The sequence below is a fragment of the Pinus tabuliformis genome, chromosome 1_2, assembly GCF_031772625.1.
Source record: "Pinus tabuliformis cultivar Carrire ecotype Pingquan chromosome 1_2, CPIR1, whole genome shotgun sequence".
Taxonomy (NCBI): domain Eukaryota; kingdom Viridiplantae; phylum Streptophyta; class Pinopsida; order Pinales; family Pinaceae; genus Pinus; species Pinus tabuliformis.
In genome coordinates this window covers 790,705,283-790,713,422 of record NC_142298.1, presented here as the reverse complement: position 1 = coordinate 790,713,422, position 8,140 = coordinate 790,705,283, and the positions used below count along the sequence as shown (strand labels likewise).

The following is an 8,140-nucleotide window of genomic DNA, read 5'->3' as shown; positions in this document are numbered from 1 at the left end:
GAAAGTGGACACCAGACTTTTCAATTTCATTCCTGTGCCTGGAGGTTGCTCTGAAAACCTTTCTCTTCATTTAACCAGAGGTTGTTGCTCCAAATTCACAGGTAAGTTTCTGCCAAAATATGATTCAGTTCACTCACAATTTTCTTCATTTGAGCAGTTAAATACCATTATAGAACCTTCATATCCATTTATATTGAATAGATAGGCCCAACAACATTACATTATATAGATAATCCAGTCTGCAATTACGCTTGATGGTAGTTAACTGTTTGGGAATATTTGTAGAGTGTTGTGTGTTTAGCGATTGGTAGTAGGCCTGCAACTTCCAAGTGCCCTTTCAAATCCATTCACCAGTCTAGGGGTTGCTCCAGATATTGTTTGGAACTATATCCATATGCCTATAGCACATTCTCAGGTACCTCATATCCAGCAAGAAGATTGCCAGAACTCAAGGAATTCCCTAAGGAGGCTCTGGCAAGACCTGCTTTCTAACCATGAGATGTACTTGCTCCATTGATCCTAGAATATTCAGTAGAACTAGGAACCAATTGGGAATTTATTTTTGATCCAAATCTCCTCCTTATATCCACTGGAGCTCCAGTTGCACCAAACATTCCTATCCATCTCAGGATTGATATGCTATCTTCTCATCTAAGCATTCAAGATTGTCTTAAAGCTTCAGCTGCTCTTTGTGAAAGTATAGAAGCTTCATCTTCTCTTCATCATTGACGTCAAGAATAGCATCGTGATCCATATAGCTATGAATTCCATTATCCAACAACACTTTTAACATATCATATTCATCCATATTTGAGGCCTCTTCTTTAGGTTCAACCTTTTCTTTCCCTTTGCTTCTAGGAATATCTTTGTCGTGGCCTCCATCACGCTTGCTACGAGTTGAAGTATTTTCACCTTATCCAGGGACATAAGATACGTCTTGTATGCAATGTTCATATTGATCATCTAAATTGATTTCTCCAACCAATACACTAAAAATGCTAGATGTCTCTGTCTTATCCCGACCTAGGTCACATGTGTTGTACCTATATGTGCATTCATTCAGAATCTCCTAAATATTCTATGCTGACTACAAAATTTTGGCATGGAAACATATAACTAAAAAGAAGTTAGCTTTATGTTTGCATTGTAACGCTGTAGATTCAGCTGTTCATGAAGCAATCGTGTTTAAACCATTTCAAGATAACAACTCCTATCACAAATAAATTCTTCTACCAATTGACAATTTTCACCATCATAATCCAGAAAATGAGAATAAAAAAAACTCTTCCCTAGTTCAAAGATCATTGCGCCTAATATCTCCTATTTTTGTAGCATATTGTATGCTCAATCGCTCAAGAATTCTATTGTGAAGCTAAACAATATGCCTTAACTGCGAATTGTTGAATAATGGCATGAAATTGTTTGCAATTCGTGGAGGATCTTCACCAATAAATCCACTAAGATGAGCCCCAACAGGATTGAAATACCTTGGTTTAATGTCACATACCAAAATCCAAAAAAAATAATGACATCATCAAATTTTGCTGATAAGAACAAATTGACTTATGACATGTGATCCTTTTGGAGAATATTGAAAGTGATACATGCTTTGATGAGAGAACTTCAATGCTTTTAGGTGATGATATTCCTTTAATTATTGCTTTCTTAAAGAAATTATGAAATCTTATTTCTAGTATGCTCAATAAAAAATTAATAAAATAGTGAAACGACTATAAAATTTGATGGTTTAACTAGGCATAATCCCCATTGCAGTCTTTGTTGACCAAGACATGGAATGTGGAGGGGGTTGCTGGTGGTTTCCAATTTTCTAGCTGAGGGGTGTTACATTAACCAATTTATGCCAATGATGAAAATTTGTTTTAACAAAACAACTTATTGTGGACCCCTCTTCCGTTAAACATCGAACCACCTGGGGTCTGCAACTAAATCCCCTGCATTGATTTGTGGGCGCATATAATCGCCATTGAAACTTACATCCAATTTACCTGAGTTGTTGTCATCGACCTTTAACACTCAACATTTGGATAATATACTTGGGAAATTTTATTTGACATGCTTGACATCTAGCATTTATCTGTTGGTGACTCATAGATAGTTTTAAACATTTTTTGCTGGTGTTCATTTGGGGCAAATATTAACAACAAGTCACTAAGCCAATGATTGGCTTAGTGAAGGATGAATATACATGCATGGTATGGATGGTATGGATGATAGTTTCAACTCACCCAGAAATTTTCTGGTAGACGAACCAGCTCTGTTGATTGATGGTGTATGGGAAATGGATGGTGTGGGATGGGGTCTTATTAATGTGACTGCGACTATTGATGTCTTATTAATTAATGTGGAATGGAAATACAACAACCAGACGCACAATTGTTTAGTCTTTGAATATGATACTTGAGAAATACAATCTTTGTATACAATACTACATGTTCCAGGAGTGAAACCAGAAATCTCTGCCAAAAAAAATCTTGACACAGGAGCACCCTACAACCAAAGCCGAGCACGAGCAGGAGTAGAACAGGTTACAGAGCATGAGTAGAAGCAGAACAGGTTAGTTTCCTAATTTCCTGTCGAGTCTGCATATTTATTTCTTCATCACCCTTCTCTACAGGGAACATTCAGGGTGCCATCCACTTACACAATGCAAATGCTAAGATTAAGCTCAATCGCTCAAGAATTCTATTGTGAAGCTCAACAATATGCCTTAACTATGAATTCTTGAATAAGGGCATGAAATTATGATCCAGATTTAAACAGGAACACAACAAATTACAGAGTTAACCATAAAAACAGAGATGTAGCGGAAATAATACTTCATTTCATTAATGTAAAATACTGAAATATGCTTACAAACAAAAATGGAAATACACCAGCGAGGGCGATGGTAGCTTATCTCTGAGAAGAGATGTGGCGGCTACATGCCTCTGAACTAAACTATAATGAGGCTCAAGTGCCTTTCTATTATTGAACAATAAGAGCAAACCCTAAACAACCAAAACCCTAACCCAAGGAGATGTAACACCAAGAGTTTATGGGCCCCGTTGGTGTGAGTTGGACAGCCAAATTCTCAGGGTCGTGACTTGGTCAAGGTATTCTGGCATCCCCGCGTCTTCAAGGTCTTCTGCGGCTCCGATCAAGGCCGAGACTTCTGGCATCTCCGCGTCTTCAAGGTCTTCTGCGGCTCCGATCAAGGTCATTCGCGGCTCCGATCAAGGTCTTGGGTAACCGGTTCTTCGCTGCGGTTCCCTTCCACAGTGGGGTTCTTCGCTGCAGTTCTTCGCTGCGGTTCTTCGCTATGAGCTATTGTATTCTTCGGTGATCGTCTGCGGTTCTTCGCTGCGGTTCCCTTCCACACTGGGGTTCTTCGCTGGGGTTCTTCGGTGATCGTCTGCGGATCTCTGCGGTTCTTCGGTGATCGTCTGCGGTCCATTATAACACGATTGATATGTTTTGATAGCGGTTCTCTGCGGTTCTTCGGTTCAAGTGGGTCTAGTATTCTCGCAGTTTAGAAGATCTCGCAGATCTCACAAGTCTCGCAGGTCTAAATAATCAGTTATAATCTCGCAGATCTCGCAGGTCTCGCAGGTCTAGTATCTTCAGATCTGCGGTTTGGCTCTCGATCTGGTGCAGATCTGCGTAAACTATGGCTCCGAGCTTCGCAAAAATAACTGGTGGCTCATCCGCCTCTGGAGGGCAATCTCCTGCCCATATCGTGAGTGAAGCCCCAGCTCCCACTATCCAAGTGGTCCAGGACTCACTCGATGAAGCTTTGAAGTTCTCCGAAAGTGCCCTAATTTGCCGGTTCAATGGTTTTTGGCCGCGGCTGATAGCACTCCACAATTGGATCTCGGAGGTATGGAAGCCTATCATTTCTGATGAAATTAATATCTACCCCTGTGCTAGAGGTTTCTTTATAGTAGATTTTGAAAATCCTGAAAGCAGACAATGTATTCTAGATTCCGGCCCTTGGTTTTGGGAAAAATCAGGCCTATTCATGAAGCCATGGAACCCATCATTCGATCCCTCTATAGCAGTGATAACCTCAGCACCAGTTTGGGTGAGATTGCCAAGCCTACCCTTGCATCTCTGGAATCTCTCCTCGCTAAAAGCCATCGGAAATGCAATTGGGAAATTTTACTGCAGGTGCCCAGAAACAGAGGAATATGCCAGAACCACCTATGCACGCATCTGTGTGGAAATGGATTTCAGCGTCGGATTCCCAGCTGAAATAAACCTAACAAGTAAAGACTATGTGTGGAACCAGAAGCTTGATTATGAAAGTGTCCTCTTCAGATGTCGATCGTGCTTTGAGACGGGGCATCTAGCCAAAAATTGCCCAAAAGCCTCTGAGAAAAATTTTGCTAGAAAAAACCACCACAGATCTACATGGTGGGAAGGAGCACAAAAAGAACACTACACTGTCATCAAAGAAGAATATTCTAGAGAAAACTCAGAGTCACAAGAAATCAAGGAAGAAGGAAACAACTCTCAAAGCAAGCAAGGAGAAAGCCCGCCCCAACAAATCAACAGTTATGAGGATTTGAATACCGCAGAAAATAAATCTTCATTTAACAGCAAAACAGATCTCCTAAACCAAACTTCTCCGACTATAGATCGCGAAGCTAAGACACCAATGTCCCAAGAACCAGAAGAGATGAAGGAGATACAAGACAAAGGAAGTTGGAAGACCGTAGAGAAAAGAAAGAAAGCTACAACACCAATCTCGCCAAGAAAGACGAGGAGCTAGACAAGTAAAAATTAAGAAAATTGTAGGTCCGATAGACCAATTTGGTCTCAGTGGACGTTAACCATAATCATCATCATCATCATCATCATTATCTTTGTTTGACGTGCATGATAGCCTGTTGGAAATATGTCTTTGAGGTCTATGACAGAAAAGAAGATTTCAAACAAAAATTCGTTGGAGTTAGGTTTCCAAAATAACATCATTTAGGGCCTCAAAATGGCTTCGGAGGTTTAGGACCTGAAAAACTGTTAAAAATAGTAAGCTGTGCTACAATTAAGGAAACTGAAAAACTAAAAGAAACAATGGTGGGGTTCCAAGTGGAATTGGTGAGTGGACACCAATGTCCACCTGGATCATTCCTCCCCCCTTAGGAAGCAATGCTCTCCATTGCGTTGAGTTCCTCCATGAGATGAGGAAACTTCTACTGAACTTGGTCCCTAGTGAGCCACTTGCCCTAGTGAAGGAGTTGGCCTGCTTTGACAACTCGATACAGTTGGATATTCTGCTAGCGAGTGTGATTGATCTGTGTGTCCATGATCTGATCAGTTGCATCTTGTTCCATGCAATCTGGACTTAACTCTGTGGGTGTGAGTTGTTCTGCAATGTTGGATGTGTCTAGTAATGGTGGAAAGTATGGTCGAAGGCGGTCCACATTGAACACTGGGTGCAGGCCAAGGAATGGGGGGATGCTGAGCTCAAATGCATTGTCTCCCACAACCTTAGTAATGGTGTAAGGACCATATCGGAGTGGTTTGAGTTTCCGATAGGCTCCAGTAAGGTGTTCCTTTTGCAAATGCAACTAGAATTTGTGGACCACCTGAAACATTTGTGGAACCCGACGTTGAACATGTCACTGCTTGTACAAATAGGCTCCACATTGAACACTGGGTGCAGGCCAAGGAATGGGGGGATGCTGAGCTCAAATGCATTGTCTCCCATAGCTTTAGTAATGGTGTAAGGACCATATTGGAGTGGTCTGAGTTTCCGATAGGCTCCAGTAAGGTGTTCCTTTTGCAAATGCAACCAGACTTTGTGGCCCACCTGAAACTTGTGTGGCACCTAATGTTGATCATGTCGTTGCTTGTACTTGTCATTTGATTTCTCCATAATGTCATGGACCTACTAGCGAATATGTTGGATGTGCTCAATGAAGCTGTTTGCCTTATTTGTTTTAGATTTGACATGAGCCGAATCTGCGTGAGTAGCTGCAAATGGCATGGCCACATCAATGGGACATAGTGGCTGGAATCCAAGCCCACCTGAAAATGGTTGTGGCCAGTTGAGCTATGGAGATCCTGGTTGTAGCTGTGCTGAACATATGGGAGGCTCTCGTCCCATGTGCGTGGATGATTTGAGTTGTACATGCACAAAATGTGTACGATCATCATGTTGACAACCTCTGTATGGCCATCAGTTTGAGGATGGAAGGTTGTTGACTTAGTGAGTTTGGTGTCCATCATTGACCAGCGACTGGACCAAAATGTACTGAGGAACCTGCTGCCCCGATATGAGATGATAGACTGTGGGATCCCAAAGTGTACCCACACTCGTTCAAAGAAAAGTTTAGTAGTGGCTTCAGCTGTGATATTCTTCTTGCAGGCCACCATAATGGCCATCTTTGAGAACCTGTCGACAACCACAAAAACACAGTCATTTCCATGCTTAGTGGAAGGAATCCTTGACATGTAATCCATGGAGATGGATTCCCAAGGTCGATTAGGGGTAGGTAATGGGGTATAGAGGCCTTGCTTCTTGATGGTCAGTTTGGAAATGGCGTAGGCAGTGCATGATCTGATGTACTTCCCAACATCCTGTCGAAGATTCGACCAATAGAAACACTTATGCAATACTGCCACCGTTTTCTCGACCCCGAAGTCCAGCAACCTGACTGTAGTGTGCATCCCAAATCATCTTGGAACACTCGCTTGAAGGAACACAAAGGTGACCTAGCTGGCATAACAGGGCATCCTAGAGGTGAAAATTTGGAACATGTTGACCCTCCAAGAGTGTCTGGTATGTGCGTTCAAATTCTGGGTCGCTTTTGTAGAGAAGTGGCCAATCAGAAGTCTCGTGCCCACGAGAGTTGAGCACAGTGGTTAACGCCATCATTGGTGGTCGACTGAGGCAATCTGCAACATTAATGGTGTTGCCCTTCTTATACTTGATATTCAAATGGAACTGTTGCAGGTATGTGGACCACTTCTGATGGAGAACATTCTGCAATTTCCCTTGGGTCTGTATGAACTGCAGGGGTCAGTGGTCTATGTGGATGACCGTTTCCTTCCCCAAAATGTAATGCTTCCATTGTCGGCAGGCCTGGACAATGTAATACATCTCTTTTTCATAAGTGGGATACTTTCGGACTATGTCTGAAAGTGTCTCATTGTGATATGCCACTAGATGCCCATGTTGAGTAAGGACTACCCCAATAACATAGTCAAAGGCATCTGTCTCGACCTCAAATGGTTGCTGCAAGTCTGGTAATGCGAGCACTGGTGCCAAGCAGAGGCGATCTTTCAACTTGTGAATACCTTCTGTTGAGATTCAGACCAAAAGAATTTTGCTTTTGCTCCTCCCTTGGTGACTTGACTCAAGGGCCAAGTGATATGAGAAAATCCCAACACAAACCTGCGGTAGAAGTTGGCAAGACCTAGAAAGCTGTGGAGTTCTGTCAGAGTGGTTGGAGATGGCCAATCCTGAATGACTTGGATCTTGGTTGGATCCACATGCATCCCCTATTCGTCAATAATGTATCCCAGATATTGAACCTGGGTCATGCCAAAAGTTCATTTCTCCAAAATGGCACATAACTTATGTTGTCGTAGTGTTTGGAGAACCTATCGGATGTGGTGGAGGTGCTCTTCCTAACTCTAGTTGAAGATCAGGATGTCATCCAAGTATACCACTACAAATGAGTTGGTGAATGGCTGCAATATGTCATGCATTAGCCTCATGAAGGTTGCAGGAGCATTTGTCAATCAGAAAGGCATAACCAACCATTTGAAAAGGCCCTCCTTGGCTTTGAAGGCAGTCTTCCACACATCAGAGGGTTTGATTGGTACCTTTGATATCCTGACTTCAAATCGATCTTGCTAAAATATTTTGCCCCTTCAATTGGTCTAGGAGGTCATCAATCCGCGGGATCCGGTACCTTTTACAAATAGTGATCATGTTCAGCACCTGATAGTAAATACAGAGTCTCCAAGTCCCATCATTCTTTTGTACCAACACGATCGGGATCCCACAAGGCAATGAATTCAGCGCCGATAGATTGGTCCATTGGGCAGCGGTGCACCTGGGGTTAGATCAATGAAGTGCTTGACCTGACAGTGCAGAGGAACCCCTATAGGGGACTTGAAGATATCCTCG

General features: G+C 42.4%; 1 pseudogene; it reads right to left on the bottom strand.

Moving 5' to 3' along the window:
* Nucleotides 1-297: 297 nt before the first annotated feature.
* On the bottom strand, nt 298-793 carry LOC149208262 (protein CHROMATIN REMODELING 8-like; annotated as a pseudogene).
* Nucleotides 794-8,140: the final 7,347 nt, after the last annotated feature.